The 20292-nt window shown below is 41.6% G+C and overlaps 1 protein-coding gene and 1 long non-coding RNA gene across 4 annotated transcripts in view; one reads left to right on the forward strand and one right to left on the reverse strand.

Moving 5' to 3' along the window:
• IFNAR2 (interferon alpha and beta receptor subunit 2) overlaps positions 1 to 5643 on the reverse strand; it is a 43660-nt gene extending 38017 nt beyond the window's left edge. The window contains exon 1 of one of the 3 annotated variants that reach the window (XM_037014606.2): positions 5412 to 5643. The gene's annotated coding sequence lies outside the window, so the exon portion shown is untranslated. The remainder of the gene's footprint in view (positions 1 to 5411) is intronic. The other 2 variants (XM_037014604.2, XM_037014607.2) reach the window with 2 other exon arrangements.
• Positions 1137 to 20100, forward strand: LOC118971722 (uncharacterized). The gene is made up of 3 exons (XR_012129155.1): positions 1137 to 5035; positions 13532 to 13655; positions 17216 to 20100. It is a non-coding gene; the product is annotated as an uncharacterized lncRNA (long non-coding RNA).
• The last annotated feature ends 192 nt before the right edge of the window (positions 20101 to 20292 follow it).

Here is a 20292-nt window from a genome sequence, read left to right on the forward strand (position 1 = left end):
CAACGCATGCTTTAAATATCCTTAATGTTGATCACTTAAAGGGTGTCAGATGATCAGCTATGGAGGTACTCTTTTCTGATAATATTCCTTTCTCTTAATAAAAAAAAAAAGAAAAAGCAGTTACTGTGTGCTGACCTCCAATGAGTTCTGCACAATGGTATTGAGGGCATGTCAAAGTGTGGGCAAAGGGTCTGTTTGTTTCTATGCAGAAGATCAAGGCCTAGCTTGGATACCCAGAAAATGAACTAAGATACGATATGAGGAGGAGCTTCCGGCATCAGCACTCTCTGGAGGACTTGTGCCGGGGGATGATCATCAAAAAGCCTCCACAGGGATCCGGACGATGCTGTGGTTGTGGCTGCATCCAGCCCACCGTCTCCTGGACTTGCCATAGGAATGAGGAGGGAGATGTCTAGGCTGGCATGTGCATACAGTGAGACAACGAATTTGACCGGATCTGTACTGTTGGAACTCAACCAGGAGTTGGGAGGGGTGCAAGGTGTAGCACTCCAAAGTCTTATGACTATAGACTATGTATGGTTAAAAGAACATATGGGATGTGAACAGATCCCAGAAATGGGCTGCTTTAATTTGTCTGATTTCTCTCAGACTGTTCAAGTACAGTTGAACAATATCCATCATATCATAGACAAATTTTCACAAATGCCTAGGGTGCCTAAATGGTTTTCTTGGCTTCACTAGAGATGGATGGTAATTATAGATTTGCTTTGTTTATGTCACCGTATTCCTATTATGTTAATATGTGTGTGCAAATTAGTTAGTAGTTTAAAACCTATACATACTTAAGGTACTCTACAAGAAGATATGTCAAAGAAATAATCAATCCTTCCATGTTTCCTTCCATATGCTACATCTGTAGCTTTTCTTCTTTCTTCCTAATTACAACCCTTAAATAGAATTAGTGCCTCATATCGAATTTACCGAGTATCATAATTCCTCCAGGTGGTAAAGATACCTCGAGACAAGTGCTGGGCATAGAAGCCACAGGGCATAAATCTGCAAAGAAGTAAAAAGCTAACCTTTTCAAACAATATGGCTTCTCTCTCACTTACCAACTTTACATTTCCCTGTATGGCCCCGGAAGATGACTGGTTAGCCAGAGACGGGTAAGATTCCTCAAGGGAGGAACAACCTAAGACAGGCACAGTCGCAGGGGGGCCATCAGGTGAGAATTTGGGGATCAACAGAGGTGAGGCTCAGAACCTCACCCCCCCTGCTTTGAGAGAAATCTTCTGCATCCGTGGATGTTTTGCTGCCCTTGTCTAGCCTGGATTAATACTTAGTCCATAGGCACACACCTGATCATCTGATCATCTACATTTGCCCTCTTACAGCACTAAACTATGTTTTCTACCTTTATCTTGCATCTACCTACCACTTCAGCATTTTATTAAAAATAAAAATAATAATAGTAATAAAGGGAGAAATGTGGGATCAACATATAAATCAAGTACAAAAATCAAACGAATATTCATTTTTGACCTGATTGTTTATAGGTCATAATGCGTGATCAAAACCGAAAGTTTCTGTGATGAATTCCCTTGTACTGTTCACCATGTAAGAATTTATTCACTATGTAAGAATTCGTTCACCATGTAAGAACTTGTTCGTTATGCTTCAGAAGATTGGAGACTGACGAGAATTAGACTTGAGATGGATTAATGATTGTACATTGAGCATTGACCCCCCCTATACTAAATTTTATTGTTGTTAACAACCATTTGATCAATAAATATGAGAGATGCCCTCTCAAAAAAAAAAAAAAAAAAAGTATACAAGTGTAAGACCCAGCATCCAGATAATTCTATCATTAACATAAGGCGAATATAATCCTGGAGATCTTTCTGTGCACAAACACCTACACATCCACACACAGTCTTTCTGACTATATTGAATATACTTGGAAAAAAACTGAAGCAAAGGCTAAAGGAATTGTCAAAATTAATTTTTCTCCATAAAAAAGGGTAACTGCCTAAAACACCTAAGGTTTAAAGAAAAAGGATAGGGAGATATTACAAAGTTAGAGTATTTATGTTCACAGCACCTTTCAATTTTAAACGATATTTATTGATCCATATTTTCAATGATGAGGAGTTTAAGGTTGATTTTTTTTCCATTTTCCTCCCCATTTAGTTTTTTTTTTTTTTGCTTTATTGTTCTTGGGTGTGCGTGTGCCTCGATTTATGTACCAAAAATCACATTGATTCTACCTACAACTTCCAAAGATGTATTGCACTAACGCTACATTTAAATAATAAACACCAACAGTCTTTTGTATCATGTGTTCTCCATGCCTGTGTTCTTTTTTCTGAGTTCTCTCTTGATATGTTATTTGCAGGATTTTGTCATCCAGCAGTTTTTTGTCCCCCTCCCCCAAAAAAAAGGGCTCGTGGTGCTGAATTCCCTTTGTTCTTTCATATATGAGAAGGCCTATTGACTTTCAATGTGAATGGAATCTTAGCTGGCTGAAATACCATCTTGGGAAAGTTCATTTCATAGAACTTTTCCCTCAGTGCCCTCACATTCCGGCAGCTAGCCTGACAGCGGAGAAGTCTGAGGCCAGCTTGACTTGTTTTTCACCTTATGTTTTCTTCTTGGGTTCCTAAATTCTTTTTCTTTAAATTTAAATAATTGAAGATAGCTTGGTGCTGAGTATTTCCAAAGGAGAATTTCCTAGAAAATGGCGTGTTCTTTTGACCATTTCTTCTTCATTTCAATAAAATTTCTTTCACCCTGTTTTTATTTGCATTTTCTGACCTATTTGTTGGTTTTTCTACATCAGGAATCTCAATTATCCTCATGCTTCCTGTGCTTTGTCTTCCACACCAGATTCTTTGTAATTAATCTTGGCCCTTCTTCATCTGCATTCACTGGGCTTGAATTATGCCTTTTGTGTATTAAAATGTTCAGGATCTATTTTGTTCTTTTTTTTCTTTCTCCTATAATTATGTGTCTATGGTTTTCAATTTATTCCCTTAAATCCACAATATCCTTTTTTATCTTGATTTAAAAATGTTCTCATCATTGAGTTTATTTTATTGAATTCATATTGTGGTCAAGTTGTGGTAAGCTATAAGGCTATTTATTACAGAGAATTTCCTTCTGTCCCAAGAGTAGTATTTCTTTTTAGCAAAACTCCCTGTAAGCTCTGTTCTTTCTTTCCTTTTTTTCTGTTCGTCTTGGATGGCTGTCACCTGTTACTGATACAGTGGCATGAAATCTTGACCTCCTTTTTATAACTGACCCTAATTGCAGTCTGTTCTGCAAAGACTTGGCAGTTTCTCTAGAACAAAGGATTGGTGCTGGGATGGGGGAGCCCAGTCAAAGGAATGCAGTCTGACAGGATACCTGGGCCTGTTAAGTGTCCTGTGCGTGGGGTGCCTGCCTCTGGGGGAGAGCCTTTGGGTGGCTCTGTCACCCTGTGCTGGCTTTCTCCGCCCCCCTCAGCCAGGCTGACTTTGCTCCACTCACTTGCCTCTGACCAGAGTGAAAAGCCCAGTGCTTTTTTTGTCAGAAAAGGAAAAAGTGAAATATGCTGAGACTCAAGTTTTCTTCTCTCCTCTTTCTAAGAAAGCATTTTCAAGATTTCTGTATAATTTCTGCTGTTTGGGCACACTCAAATTTTAAATATATTCCTACAAATCTCAGAATTAAAACAAGACCAGTAAGCATAACCCCCCACATACCAGTTTGCAAACCCTGGCTTGTGGGGAAACTTAACTCATTTTCCTGTTGGCTCCAGAGAAAATGTTCAGTGGCTCTGAATCACTCCCCATCCTACATCTCTTTTTTTCCCTCTATTATTTTCACTTTTCTCTACTTCTAATTGCTCTTACTTCAGCCAACTTGCTCTCCCAACTAACTACTTTTCTTTTATTCTTCCTGAATTGAATTTGATGAGTTCCATTCTCAGGACTGACAAGTCCACAGAGAAAAGTACAGCCAAGCTCTGCTCCAGCTCAAATTATATTTCACAAATTATATAATGCACATCTTACATTTGAACATCTCTGAAACCAGAGTGCCTCCTGCCCTGGCATAGCAGTGTAACTGACAGTGTTTTTTCTTAGTGACATAAAATAAAGGTGCATTTTATACTCAATGACATTGCAGTTTTGATAAAATATGATGACTGATAGTCAAAGGATATATATGCCATTGACTCTTCAATAGTTCAAAGGTTTATGGAATAGAAAAATGAGTCCAATACAGCTCTGTGTATGCATGTGGGAGGGACTGAAGACAGTACCTCTGGGTCTATGGTTTTTCTCTTCGTTGTTTTGTTTTGCTTTTCTTAGACCAGATTACAAGCAGATCTTCTTTAACTTTTAATAAATACATGAGAAACTTTAGAGAAATGCTGGTAAGAAGAAAAGAGCCATGCAGATTTTTGATGGTTGAAAATTGAAAAGCAACTTGTGAACTACAGCACTTAAAAATTCAAGCCATTTCCTTAAACAGGTCAAACCTTATCAACGGTAAGATGCTCACACCTCAATTACTGTAGAGCAGATTTTGGTAACGTCCCCGGCTCCACCCCTTTTCTCCCCGGAGCCTGAACAGCAGGTGGGTGCGGAGGGGCAGGTACTCAGACACCCTGCCAGGATGTGGGGTTGGTGTCAGCCTGTGGCTCTCAGCCCCGGAGTCAATTAGCAGGGCCGGGAGGGGGGGCGGAGGCGGGGTAGTCCAGGAGTCTCGGGGCCGGCCTCCCCACTCCCGGAACTCGTCCAGCTCAGAGCTGACCCTCAAGCACATTTGAGCCATTTGCCAAACAAAAGCAAGGAAATGAAACAAATACTAAAAGAAAAAAGGGGGAGGGATATCTACAGCTTTTCAGTAATGCCCTCGCTAGCCACACAGGCGGGCTGAACCGGCTGACTTGGTGGGGCTCGACGCCAGCGCCCGCTCCCCTGCCGACCCTGGAGGGGCCGCTCCGGTCCTTGCGCTGTCCTCCCTCCAGCTACGCGAAGTATCTGGAAGGACGCAGGCCTCTCCCGCCCGGGAACAAAGGATGGTGAGTTCCAGCGCTCTCGCCGAGCAACACCCCGAACGGCGGACCCGGGCCGCTCGCCCAGTTTCGCCAGGCAGAGCGGATCTTGAGGAATTTAACCTTCGGACTTCACTATGGCTCACGTCCCGCGGCGGCAGAGCCGGGGATCCTCGGCATCCCTGGCGGGGCGCGAGGGGCTGGGCCGCGGGGTGGCCACAGGGCACAGTCAGCTGACGCCCCCAAACGACCCGGGAGGGGGCGCGGCGCGGAGCGCTGGGCAGGCGGCGGGGGAGGAGTGTGGGCCGGGAGCGCGGCCGCCAGGGGCTTTCGGGAGGCGGCGCGCGCCCTCGCGGGTCCTCCCCGGCCCCGTTCCCCCGCCCCGCCTGCCGCCCTTCGGTACCTCGGCAGGCGCGTGTCGCCGCTCCGCTGGGAAGCCAGCCTCGGCCGCAGTCCCTGGAGCCGGCCTTCGCCGCCCGCCCTCCGCTCCCGGGATGGGCGCCGCGACAGGACGCGCGCGGCGGGCCCTGGGGGCGGTGGCGGCCCGCAGACTCCACCGAGCTACAGGCTCGGCGCGCGGGGTTCCTCCTCCGGGGCGGGGCGGGCCGGGGGCGGGGACACCAGACCCTGCGACTTCCTGACGTCCCCGGGTCGGCCCTTTGCCCCCACCCACCTTCAGCTACTTCGGGGCAGGGGTGAGGGAGTCTGGCTGGCTGGTTTACTCAGGGGCTAGGCGAGCGCCTGACACTTGGCACAGCGCCTAGCACGTCATTTTCGCTTAATGAGTGTGTTGAATGAATGAAAGAGTGAATGGGTCCTCTCCTGGCTCCCCCACTTACTAATTCTATAAACAGCTCCAATCAATAAAACGGAGAGAAATAGCTACCATTGTGTTGTGCAGGCTTGGTATAGTTCCAGGCCCAAGCAGGCCTTTGGAAGTATTGGAATTACTGGTTTCCTCCCCTTCTCTGTCGGCCTTTCCTCCACTCCCCTCCTCTTCAGTCGCCCTCTGATCAACGTGTTTAGGGTAGGTAGAGAAGAAAGAGCTCTCCCTCATTATTTTTTTAACCTGTTATTTATGTCCTGTCCGTTTCCAAAAATACAATGTGAGGTAGCTTTCAGGATGATGTACGTATATTTGTAACATTAAAGCTGCTAACATGGAAATGTTAAAATCCTTTTGAAGGAGAAGGGGAAAAAAAATCACTAATCACCTAGATTAGTGTAACTGAGTATTCAGTCTCACTTTGAGCTTTCTAGCTTCTGAGGGAAAGGAGGATGTTTGAACTTTTTGCAGAAAAAAAGGGAACATTTTCCTCCATCAAATCAACACCTAATGATAGACACAGAAGTGGTCACAAGATGATGTCAGTCTGCTTTACATTATCCTCAGTCTTCAAGAAGAGCAGAATTCCCATTATCCCCTTAGGCTTACAGGGAACTTATGGCGGAGTCCTGTCCTCACAAAAGACATTCAACATTGACAGAATTTTCAGCAGCAGTTTTAGAAAAGCTGCAGAAATTGTCTCTGACCGTAGGGAATAGCCAATACAAAACTCCACGTATGGCATGCACCCTTTTACATAAAAATAAGTAAATAATAAAATAGAAATACACTGGACACTTGAACAATAAGGAGTTTCAGGGTGCTGACCCCCTTGGAGTTGAAAATTGTGTAACTTTTAACGCCTCCACAGCTTAACTACTAATAGCTTGCTGTTTACTGGAAGCCTTACCAATCACATAAAGAGTCAATTTATGCATATTTTGTATTTTATATGTATTATACGCTGTGTTTACAATAAAGTTAGATAGAGAAAATAAAATGTTTTTTCAAATTGTCACAAATCTCCAAAAAATTTTCCAATATATTTATTGAAAAACATCCATGTTTGTTCAAGGTGTTCAAGGGTCAAATTTATGTTAAAATGTCAACTATGAGACTGGGTGATTATAGATGACTTTTATTTTCTTCTTTTTGCTTTCCAAATTTTCTAAGGAAGTACTTTACTTGTATAATCAGGAAAAAGATTCTTAAAACAAATGAGGTCTGCTCCAAGATGTAAAAAGCTTAGAAATTGTCACTCCACATCTCACAACTAAAAATTAATAACTCTTAGATCCATCAGTGAATTGAGGTCACAGGGTGAACTGCAGACTCCAATACTGGAGAGACAGGCAAATGCAGATAATCAGTGTACAGGGAGTAGAAGGCTCTGAAGACATGGGAAAACTTGAGCTGTACTTCGCTAATGCTGGAGGCTGAGCGTGGACTAGCTTGAGAATTAAAAACCAGTGGCTTAGTTTTGGTAGGGTCCTTTTACTTTCTTGAGCATCACCCCCAGGTGCCTCACCTGGTTCTCCTCGTGAAACCAGAGAAGCCATCCCACTGTTTGACCAGGGGAAGGGAAAAGAATCATTTCGAAATAAAACCAGAGTGTGCTGTAACAAAAGCCTGCCTTCAAGGGGAATCAGTTTTCCAGAGCCTAATCTGGCCTAGCTCAGGAGCAGTGAGAGACAGCTCAGCCTACTCTAGCCTTTGTATCTAGCAGAAGTGGAAGAACCATAAGGAGTTGGGGGGCTAAGGAGCTCCTCTGAAGGTCACAGCCCAGAGTCTCAGGTCCATTAAAAAGAAAAACACTGAAATTTCATCATAAGATTATAGAATATTTCCTCTCCACAATACCTTACCACCATATCTGCAAAGCTCCTATATAGTAGCAATGGATCACAACTTTGTTTAAGAGGGAGTTTTGCGGGAAAGCCCAAGACAACAGGGAAGATAGAAATGAGGACCCGAGATGAAATTAAGGCCTCGGACACCGACAGGTATAGCGAACACAGAGCACGGCCTGACTCTCAGCCAGATGAACAGAATGCCTGGCCCTAAAGGATCAACCTCAGCCGCTGTTATCTGATACATGGTGTCTGACTTTTAACAAAAGAGTACAAGGCATGCTAAAAGACAGGAAAAACACCTTCTGAAGAGAAAAAGTAAGCTTGAGAACATGACTAGCCTGTGGCAGAGAATTTGGAATTATCAGACCAGGAATTTAAAGTTGCTGTGATTAACATGGTAAGGGTTCTGTTGTATCATAGAAAGATACTTGGTCTGTGTCCTCAGTTGTTGACACAGAGTTCTTAAATCCCTTGTAATTCCTGAATGATAGGGGTGATAGGAGCATCTTTTGTTCTGATGAGGTGATGCTAGGTAGGCCCCTAGATAGCTTCAGGATGGTGACAGGTCACCAGAAAGGCCAAGCCTTGTAACCACTAAAGCCTGGAACTTTCAGCTCACCCCTCAACCTCTGGGGAAGGGAGAGGCGCTGAAGATTGAGTTGACCATCCACCATGCCTGCATGATGACACCTCCATAGGAATGCCTAAAAGATGGAGTTTGGAGAGTTTCCGGGTTGTTAGACACATCAAGGTACTGGGAGGGTGACCCTCTTGGAGAGGGCATGTAAGTTCTGTGCCCCACCTCCCGGTACCTTGCCCCATGCATGTGTTCCATTTGGCTGTTCCTGAGTTGTATGCCTTATAATAAACCCAGTAATAGTAATTAAAGCACTTTTTTGAGTTTTGTGATTTATTCTAGTGAATTATTAAACCTGAGGGGCAGTCATAGGAACCCCAGACTTTGTAGCCAAGTTGGAGGGAAGTGTGGGTAACCTGGGGGCCCAGTCCTTGTGACTGGTATGGGAAGTGAGGGCAGTGTGAACCCTGAAGCCTATGAAGTCTGATGCTAGTTCCAGGTCGTTATTGTCAGAATTGAATTGAGTTCTAGGACACCCAGCTGGTGTTAGAACTGGTTGGTGTCAGGAGGGAAAATAAATTCTGAGATTCTAATGGAAAAGTGGACAATTAGAAACAATGGATGAATAATGTAAGTATAGAGGTGAAAATTCTAAGAAAAAACACAAGGAAATGCTAGAAAAAGAAAAAACAGGGTAACAGAAATGAAGAATACTTTAGATGGACTCATCAGTAGACTGGACACAGCCAAGAAAAGAATCAGTAAGTGTAAAGATGTCAATAGAAAATTTCCAAACTAAAATGCCAAGAGAAAAAAGAAAGAAAGAAAGAGAAAAAGAACAGAATATCAAAGAACGATTACTAGGCATAATAGGAATATCAGAAGGAGAAGAAAGGAGCAGAAGAAATATTTGAGAAAATAATGACCAAGAATTTCCTTAAATTAATGAGATACAACAAGCCATGGACCCAAGAAGCTCCAAGAATACTAAGAATACCAAAAAATCCACACCTTGGCTTCATATTTGAACTACAGAAAACCAAAGGCAAAGGGAAAACCTTGAAAGAATCCAAAGGAAAGATGCATTTTATTTACAGAGGAACAAGGATAAGAATTACATCTGATTTCTCTTCAGAAACTAGGCAAGCAAGACAAGAGTGGTGATGAAATGAGAAACCCAGCAACCTATAATTCTATTTCCAGCAAAATTATCCTTCAAAAGTAAAGGAAAAAGAAATACTTTCTCAAGCAAACAAACAAAAAAAGAAGGAACTGTTGCCAGGATAGTTGCCTCACAAGGAATGTTAAAAGTTCTTCAGAAATAAAAAATGTTAAGAGAAGTTCTTCAGAAATTGAAAATAATAATGTAGGTCAGAGACCTACATGCCTTAATGTGTACATGCCTAACAACAAAGTGTCAAAATATGTGAGGCAAAAACTGATAGAACTGCAAGGAGAAATAGACAAATCCATGATTATAGTTGGAAGCTTCAATACCCCTTTACCAGTGGTTGGCAAATCAAGCAGTCAGAAAATCAGTAAAGGTGTAGTTGAGTTGACCAATACCATCAATCAATGAGATCCAAATTGACATTTATAAAATACTTCATCAAATAGCAGCAGTATATACATTATTCTTTAGCTCACATGGAACGTTTGCCAAAATACACAACATTCTGGGCCATAAAACACACCTTAACAGATCTGAAAGAATAGAAATCATACAAAGTATGCTGTCAGGTCACAAAGGAACTAAACTAGAAATCAGTGATGGAAGACAACTAGAAAATCTCCAGATATCTAGAGATTAAACAACACACTTCTAAATAACATGTGGGTCAAAGAAGAAGTCTTAGGAGGAATTAAAAAAAATTTCAGCTAGATAAAAATAAGAACACAACTTACTAAATTTGTAGGAAATAGTGACAATAGTGCTTAGAGGGAAATTTACAGCATTGAAAGCAAATGTTAAAAAAGAAGAAAGACATAAAATCAATGATCTAAGTTTTTACCTTAGGAAACCAGAGAAAGAAGAGCAATAGGAACCTAAAGCAAGCAGAGGCAAGAAATACAGAAAACCAACATAATTGAAACCTTGTTCTTTGGAAAGATAAATAAAATTGGTAAACCTCTAGTCAGGCTAACCAGGAAAAAAGGAGAGAAGACACAGATTACTACTATTAGGAATGAAAGAGGGGTCATTACTACAGATCCTATGGCCATTAAAAGGATAATAAAGGAACATTACATATTACAAAGGAACTGTATGCTTATAAATCTGATAACTTAGATGAAATGGACCAATTTCTTGAAAGATACAATCTACCAAATGTCACACAATGAAGAACAGGTAATCAGAATAGTCCTATATTCATTACAGAAATTGAACCAACAATTGATAACCTTCCAAAAATACCAGTCCCAGGTGATTTCACAGGTGCATTCTACCAAATATTTAGGGAACACTAAAAAGAATACAGATGTACCACATCTGTGGCACTCCTGCCAAAGGTGCATAACCAAAAAGAGGGTCAGTCTAGAAAATAACTGGCCTGTGGTCTCCAAAAGTCATGAAAGTCAAGATTATGAAAGTCAGTCTGAGGAACTGTTCAAGACTAAGGGAAACTAAAGAGACATGACAACTAAATGCAGTCTGTGACTCTGAACTGGATCCTTTTCCACCGAGGACATGGTTGGTGACACTGGAAAGGGGTCAGAGGATGAGATGGCAATAATGTATCGAAGTTAATTTCCTGATTATGATGATTGTGATGTAGTTATGTAGGAGAGTGTCCTTGCTCCTAGGAAGTAAAAATGAAAGTATTTGGGGGTGAAGGGACACCAGGAAGTGGTTCAGAAAAAAGTTCTTTGTACTGTAGTTCAACCTTTCTGTAAGTTGGTGATTGTTTAAAAGTAAAAATGTATTGAAGACATGCAAAGAAGCAGTGAGATACACAATTTGGGGCCTCTAGAAAGGTATGTGCTAGAATTACACATTTGCACAACAGCCACATAGAACTGAAATGTTAAGTCCTCAATTGTATTGAGTCACCTACAGAAAGGATGGAAAAGAGGGCTGAGGACTGGGTCCTGGGTCTTGCCAATGTTTAGACGTCCAAGAGAGAAGTGAGGCAAGGAAACTGCCATGCATGGTCAATGTAGATGGGAGAAAACCAAGAGATTGGACATCATGGAAGCTGAGAGAAGAGAATTTCTTGATCAACTTTGTTGAATGTGGCCAAGGGGTTAAGCAAAAAATGAGGGAGTGACAATGGGCTTGGCAATTCAGAGGCTGCCAGTAACCTCTTGATAGAACTGTCTCAGTGGAGCCCAGTTAGAGTGGGGCAGGCTAAATAATGGCCCCCAAGGACATCTATGTCCTGATCCCCAGAATCTGCAATTATTTTACCTTAGATGGCTAAAAGAGACTCTGTAGATATGATTAAGGATCTTGAGATGAGCAGATTAGTGTGGATTATATGGGGCTCAAGGTAATCACGGGGTTCATTTAAGAGGCAGGAAGGTAAGAATTAGAGAAAGAAAGTATAAGGACAAAAGGAAAGGCCAGACATCGGACAATGCTACCCTGCTGTCCTTGAAGACGGAGGACACATCATGAGCCAGTGAGTACGGGTGGCCTTCAGAAGTTAGAAGGGGTGAGAAAATGGACTTTCCCTCAGTCTCCAGAAGGAACTCAGCCCTGACATCACATTGATTTTAGGACTTCTGACATCCAAAACTAAGATAATACATCTGAGTTTTAAGCCATTAAGATTGTGTTAATTTCTTAGAGCAGCCAGAGGAAACTCATAAGGAAACAGAGGTATGGGAACAAAAATGAGAGGTGAGAAAGGAGAGGAAGAAGCAACTTGGAAGAAGTTTTGTTGTGAAAATGAGCAAAGAAATGGGGTGGGAGCCACAAGAATGAATAATTTTATTTTTATTTTTTTAATTAAAAGACATTTAAAAAATTAAAGTATTATGGATATACAATCTTTCACATGAACAACATTGTGATTTTAACATTCACCCATGTTATCAAGCTCTCATCCCCGCCCACCCCATTGCAGTCACTATCAGTGTAAGATGCTATAGAGTCATTACTTAATTAATAGACAACTTCTTAAGAACAGTTTTAGATTTATAGAAAAATTGAGTGGAAAGTATAGAGTTCCCATATTACTTCTCCCCCAGTTTTATTAACATCTTGCATTAGTGAGATGCATCAGTTACAATTGATGAGCTAATATTAATACATTATTATCACCCACAGTCCATAGTTTACAGGAGGTTTTACATGTCATGTACATTGGTATGAGTTTTGACAGATGTATAATGACATATATCCACGTTTGCATTGTCATACAGAGTAGTTTCACTGCCCTAAAAATTATTCATTTTCCACCTATTCATCTCTCCCTCCCCTAACCTCTGGCAACCACTGATCTTCTTGCTGCCTTCATAGATTTGCTTTTTCCAGCATGACATATAGTTGCAATGGTACAGTATATAGCCTTCTTAGATTAGCTTCTTTCACTTAGCAATATTCATTTTAAGGGTTCCATATTTCTTTTTGTGGCTTACTAGTTCCTTTTCAATGCAGAATAATACTCCATTGTGTGGATGTACCAGGGTTTGTTCATCCATTCACCTATTGAAGGACATCTTGGTTCTTTCCAAGTTTTGGGCAGTTATGAATAAAGATGTTATAAACATTTGTGTGCAGGAGTCTGTGTGAACAAGTTTTCAACTCATTTGGGTAAATACCAAGGGATGCAATTGCTGTATCCTATTTTTATTTAGTTTTGTAAGAAACTGCCAGACTGTTTTCCAAAGTGACTGCACCATTTTGCATTGCCAGCCATGATGAATGAGAATTCAAACTGCTCCACATCCTCACCAGTATTTGGTGATGCCAGTGTTTTGAATTTTAGCCATTCTAATAGGTGTGTAGGGTACCTCATTGTTGTTTTAAGGGGTGGATATTTTTAAAATGGGAGATTCTCATGCATATTCATAGACTATGAGAACTATCCAGTAAAGACTGATAAAGTGATAATGGGGAAGAGAGGAGATAAAGACAAGAATGAAGTCGTTGAGATGGGAGGGGGATCCAAGAACACTAGAGGGGTTGGTCTCAGGTAGGAACAGGGGCCTTGTCCTTTGTAATAGGAGAAAGGAGGGCAGAAAGAGTAGACTTTCCAGCTTTGCATGGTAGATTTGAGGTAGAAGGTAAGAGTGTCTGACAGCTTTTGCTTTTTTTGCAGAAAGTATGTGGCCAAGTCATCTGCTAAGGATGAGATGAGTAGGAAGGATCATGAAGGAGGTTTGTGGAGAAAGAACATTCTGGATGTAGAATACTCTTCTCCATCAAAGATTTCATGATGGGAGGTGAGCCAGGGAAGGCGTCTGTCTGGGCTGGAGTGAGTGCTGGTACAGTTTGAACTTTCCCTTCATAAAACCCATACCCCTACACCTTTCTTATTTTCCTGGGGCCAGTGGAAAGAACACCAAATTAGGGGTCTGGAGAACAGGATCTGGTCTCAACTGTGGCATGGACATGCCATTGGTCAGGTTTACTTCTGAGGCCAAATGCTCAGCTCCTGTGGGTCCTGGCTGAGGCTGGAGATGTCTGTGCCATGGGAAAGCCATGAGCTCTTCCTCATATGTACATGTGTAAGGACAGTGGAGGCTAGTTCCCCCCGAGTCTGTGACAGAGAAACCCCAAACAGTGGTTTGGCCATATTTAGCCTCTCTTTCTGAAGCTGCCTTCCTTAGCCCAGGCAGGTGGGAGGAAATGGGGCTGCTTCTTCCAGCTCATCTGCAAGACGTCTCTACTAATAGTTCAGGGTGTTGCAGCCATGGCATCTTCTGGCCCTGTTTGACAGACAGAGGCTCTGTCACACCCAACCTCAACTCGGGACCAAGCCATATGCACATGACCCTCTTTCCCCACCTCGGGTTCTCAGAATTATTCATTTCCTTCCTCTTTAACCATATGCTTAGGCCAGCACCACCTGCTAGGGCTTGGCTGTGCCCCTACTCTCACCCTACTAGACTCCTTATTGAAAGGTACTAGGGCCCTGGGGCCACTGAAGTCCTTGGGAGCCCAGACCATCCCCAAGCTTGTTGGAGAAGTGGGTGCTGCCAGGGCTTGAAATGAAAGAAAAAAAGAAGTGAAGGGATTTGAAACAGCTTTCTCACCTAAAACATGCTGCTGGACCAAGTGATTCCTAATTTCTCTTGAGACTTTATACTGTAGCAATGCATTAATTTTGCATATACATTATTGCCTCTCATCTTGTGAGTTACTATGGAAATGTAGAGTTATTTAAAAAACAGTCCCTAAGTCTCTGTTTTCTCATGTACTTGAATCTCCCAATCTTAAATGGCCATCTGCTAGGAGGACTGTGTGTGTGGGCAGCTGATGGATTCCTAGGAGACCTTACTTTTCTAGGGCAGTAGCTCAAAAGGGCAGGTAGCTCATAAAGGCTAGTAAAGACCAACCAAGGTGCCTGGACTCAATCCCAGGGCCTGGTGGGTTGTTGGGGAGCAGTAGTGGCATTGGGTATGGCAGTCCTCAAAGGTTCCCCCTGTCTTATCCAGGGACCCCTAGAGGGGAAGCTGTAAGAAATTCCAACATGAATGTGTGAAGCCCTCAGAGTGGGATCAGCACACTTACAAGAAGAGAACTCTCACCTGGAATCAAATTGGCTGGCACCTTGTCTTGGATTTCCAGCCTCCAGAACTGGGAGAAATAAATATCTGTTGTTTAAGCCACCTGGTCTGTGGTATTGTGGTAGAGCAGCCCATGTTGACTTAAACAATATGGTTTTTATATAATTGAATTTTCCAGAAACAAAATCTGCTGTGTAAATTGAGAGAGGACTGTTCTTGTTTTGCTCAGAATTATACCACCAGTTCTTCTCTGTTCTGAAAAATCACACACCAATAAAAACAGTCCCAGCATCTGAGTTAACAGAGGATCACGCCTGTCTCAGACTGTGTGGCAGATGTGGTGTTTGTGGTGTGTCCCGAGCAGAAAGTTAGCATGACCCACTGTACAGATTAGCACATTCTCTGTTGGCTGTCAAGGGAAGATTTGACAAAGGTGAGAACAGGAATGCAGAATACAGTGCAGAGGATCTTGTGGTAGCCCAGAGGTGACGGAGCCCTGGATCAAGACATCAGAGTGTGAGGATGGGTTAGAAATACTTCAGAGTATGAATCAATAGGATGTGGTGCTAGATTGATTATGTGGAGTTAGGGTTACATAATGAGTACAGACAAGCTCCCAAGATCCTAGATTAAGCAGCTGTTAGATGGAGGCACTGTTTTCTTTCTTTAAAAAAATTTTTTTTTATTAAGATATCATTAATACACACTCTTATGAAGGTTTCACATGAAAAACATTGTGGTTACTACATTCACCCGTATTATCAAGCCCCCCCCATACCCCATTGCAGTCACTGTCCATCAGTGTAGTAAGATGCCACAGAGTCACTACTTGTGTTCTCTGTGCTGCATAGTCTTCCCCGTGACCCCCACACACACCATGAGAGGCACTGTTTTCTAGGATGGTATTTGTGATAGTTAATTTCATGTGTCTACTTGGCTGGGCCATGGTATCCATTTTTTGGTTAAACACCAGTCTAGATATTACCATGAAGGTATTTTTCAGAGGTGATTCATTTTTTAATCAGTAGACTTTGAGGTCCATCATGAAACTGGGCCTCATCTAGTCATTCAAAGGCCTTAAGACTGAAGTCCCCTGAGGAGGAAGAAATTCAGCCTCCAGCCTCCTTCGGACTCAAGCTGCAACATCAGCTATTTCCCAGATCTCCAGCTTGCTGGCCTCTGCAATCATGAGAACTAGTTCCTTAAAATAAATCTCTCTCTATATATATATCCATGTTTATCCCATTGGTTCTGTTTCTCTGGAGCACTCTGACTAACACAGTATACATTAAGAATGGAGCAGATGTTGGGGGGGATGGTGGTGGAAGAAATGAGCTCAATTCAAGGTGCCGAGAGTTGGAGGCACAGGGCAATGAAGAAGTTCCCAGGCAGTGGTTGGTTCTAAGCTCTCACTGAAGAATATTTAGGCTTGCAAGAAAGGCTTTGGGGACTAGCAGTGTGCAAATGGCAACTGACCCTGTGCATGTCAGAGTGCAGGCAAGCTACTGCTGAGAGACTGGGGAGCAGGGCCTGGGGAAGTGAGGACAGAGTTAGAAGCAGCCTCAACTGCTGTGCAACAGGGGAGGAAGACAAGCCTGCCAATGAGGCAGAGAGAAAACAGAAAAATGAGAGGCCATCACAGCTGCCAAAGGAAATAGGCTCGCAGAGGAAGTGGCTGACCGAATCAGCGGTGTCAAAATGTCAGGAGAATCAACCAGTCGTGGGCGACTTGATGGACCGCTGGTTTTGTGCAGCGGGGAGGGCGAAAGCCAGGTGGCTGAGAGTGGAGGCCTGAGAGGGAGACGGAGCGTGGCAGACTCGTTTTCAGCAAGTTTCCCTGGGAAAGTGTGGGAGGAGATAATGTTGCTGCTGGAGAGGACGTGGGGAGAAGACAGGGCCTGCTTCACTCTTGGGTTTTTCTCCCCCAATTAGGAGCGCCTTGAGTGTGTTTAAATGGTGGTGCAAAGGAGCCAGCAGCTCTGGGGAGGTGCAGGAGACAGAAAACAGGGGTAAGAGAGGTCTGAGTGGGTGAAAATTGTGTGTGATCTTCCCAAACACTTTCAGACTAGGCTTTTCTAAGAACAAATGGTAGTCTTTACTTACATTTTGGACGTTTCTGGGTTGATGAGTTTGCCTTGAGGAAATAAGACTCCACTTCTTTGGTGCTGTGTGGAACTCAACTGCTTTCCCTGTCCTAGAGGGGACCCATTTTTCAATTCCATATGTTCCTTCGTTTAACAGGTATTCTTCTTTTCTTCTTCATTTTTCATTAGATCTCAAGTGCACAGAAGAGGAATAATCATAATGCTTAGTTCATGACATGATTTCATCATTGGTCTTTATTTGTCCTGCTTCAAATCAGTTATTTTAAAAAATACGATAACATCCATGAACCCATTTACCCCATCCCCTAACCCAGGCCCCTAACAATAACCTACATCTAACTTTCACCATCTCATCCCCCTGCCTCCCCAGTCCTGGGCATCCAGGATCCAAGCTTTCTTGTTTACATTGTTTTGTTACGGCTGTATGTATCCCTTAAAAGTACTTTAAAAGTTTAAGTTGATCTTAGAGTTTTTCGGGACTTTACTTTTTCATATAATTTTAACTTGCTAGGGTTTATCCCAATTGCTGCTGCTGGCTATGATTCATTCCATTTGACTGCTCTTCAATATTCATTGTGAGAAGGGGCAACTGCGGAAGAATTCTAAGATGGTGCCCAGGCCCTGGTGTACATACGCCTTATTTAATCAAACAGTAATCTAGGTGCTGCTGTGATTGGATTTTGCAGAGGTAATTCAGGTCCCAAATCAGTGGACCTTAAGAAAGGGAGTTTGACCTCATCACATGAGTTCCTTAAATTTGAGTTTAGTCAGAGATTCAAAACTGCAGTGACATTCCTGTCAGCCTTGCAGAAGAAAACTGTCACATTGTGGAGTGGGCCCATGTCAGGTGGCCTCTAAAAGCTAAGGATGGCAGGGCTGACAGCCAGCAAGAAAGTGGGGACTGAATTCTGCTTTGGAATGAGAGGGCTGCCCTGTCCAACACCTTGGTCCAGCCTGGGGAGGCCCTGGGCAGAGAACTCAGTCATGGAGTATCCAGATTTCTGGCCTACAGAATTTTGAGACAATAAATGGGTGTTGTATTAAGGCACTAAGTTTGTGGTAATTTGTTATGTAGCAGGAGAAAATGAACACAACTATAATCTATTCTCCTATTTTCTGTGATGAGCATTTGGGTTGTCCTCAGGTTTTTGTTATTAAGAGCAGTCTTGCTATAAACATTCTTATATATTTTGCCTGTTTTATAGGTACAGGAACTTCAGGTTTGTTTTCAAGAGTGAAATTGTTGAATCATAAGATGGGTAAATTTTAAACTTTGCAAAGACTTGCCAAACTTTTCCCCAATGTTATTCTATCAATTTATACCCACACCTGCAAATATAGAAATATTTTTGTTTATATTAGTTTCTATCTCAATTACATGTGGTCAGAAGCTCTGGTTTGTGTGATAGCCATTCTCTGAAATTTGTTCAGGGTTTCTTTATGCCTAGTATATGATCAATTTTTGTAAATTTTCATGGATGCTTGGAAAAAATGTGTTCTTTAAGTTTGGATGCATAGCTCTGTATATTTTTTAGATGATGTCCAAATCTTTTAGATTCCTGCTTAATTTTTTGTTTGTTTACTTGACCCATCATTAATTGAGAATGCTGTATGGAAGTCACCCATTGTGAAGGTGGATTTGATAAATTTCTCCCTATATTTCTATCAATTTTTGCTTCATATATTCTTGGGAATTAAACTTTTGATCATTTTTATAGGCCCTCCTCATCCTTAATAATACTTTCTGATTTATTTTATATGGCATGACTGACCTGATACATCCTGATTTGCTAAAAAAGTCCTGGTTTATTTTTTTTCCTGGTGTAAGCTGGAACTAGTGTGAGACAATAAATTATATATGGTTACCCTGATTTTATATGATATTAATATTGCCACTTGAGCTATCTTGTGGCCAGTATTTGCCTAATATGTCCTTTCCATGCTTTTGCTTTCAACCTTTTGTGCTTATATTATATGTGTATGTCATATGTTATGACAGCATATATCTGGATTTTTTTTCCCACTCAATCAGTCAATCTGTATATTGGTGCATTTAGTTCATTTACATTTATTGTAATTATTAATATTTTTGGACCTGTTTCCTCTGTCTTAATCAAGGCTGAAACTAGTGTGAGGCAAGTATAATTCCAGGCCCAAAATTCAAGGAGGCATTCACTCTTGGGTTCATGCAAGTTCAAAGTCAGCAGCCGAGAGTGAGTGGGTTCTTAAACTTTGTGCTCTGGGAACCACCCTATTTTGACTCTTAGCTTATTACTCAGTTTGTCCTACTTTTGCAATGTCTTTAAAAAATAAAATTTGTTTCCTCCATCAAATAAGACAAATGCTTAGTACACTGTCATTGTTTTTGACACCTTTCATTGCCACCACCACCACAGTCATGTTATCTAGAACAGGACTTTCCAATACAACAGCCACTTGCCTCATCAGCACTTGAAATGTGGCTAGTCCAAATTGAGATGTGGTCTAAGTCTGAAGTACACACTGGATTTGGAAGAGTTACTATGTGAAAGAGAATGTAAAAATCTAATTAAGAAGATCTTGTTAACAGTTTTTTTATTATATGTTGAAATGAAATTATTTTGGATATATTAGGTTAAATAAAAATATTTTAAAAATGAATTGGACCTGTTTTTAATTTCTTAGTATGACTTTAGTTTAAAATGACATAAGGGGCTCACATGATCTTTCTATTGGCCCATGCTGATCTAGACTTTAATTCTGGGTAATTATAAATGTGATTTTTTTTTTCTTATTCCTTTGGTCTGAGTATTTTTGGAAAGACAATAACCAAATTTGATCACATATTTGATCACTTAATTCTATGTTTCTTGCAGGTACTCCTTGATTTGTCTCTCTCCTTTTTCAAGTTCTGAGGCTTTGTACAACTGAGAATGTTTATTTCATGCCCTGAAACTTGGATGCAGTTTGGCTGGATATATATTACTAGGTTCTAAGATCATTTCTTTCAATATACCTTTTCAAGTATTAAGAGGTATGCTCCATCACCATCATAAGCAACAGCCTCCATTGTTGCTGTTGGGGAATCTGGCATCAATCAGATTTTTGTTCCTTTGTATGACATGCTCTTTTCCCCTAGAAGGTTTCGGAGTTTTGTCTTTAATCAACCCATATTTTACTATAAGGTGACTATGTGTGATTTGTCCCCCTTATTTTCCCTCTTTCTCATTCTAAAAGTTCTTTTATTCTGATGTATTTCATTTTTT

Source organism: Manis javanica, chromosome 3 (assembly GCF_040802235.1).
Source record: "Manis javanica isolate MJ-LG chromosome 3, MJ_LKY, whole genome shotgun sequence".
Lineage (NCBI taxonomy): Eukaryota > Metazoa > Chordata > Mammalia > Pholidota > Manidae > Manis > Manis javanica.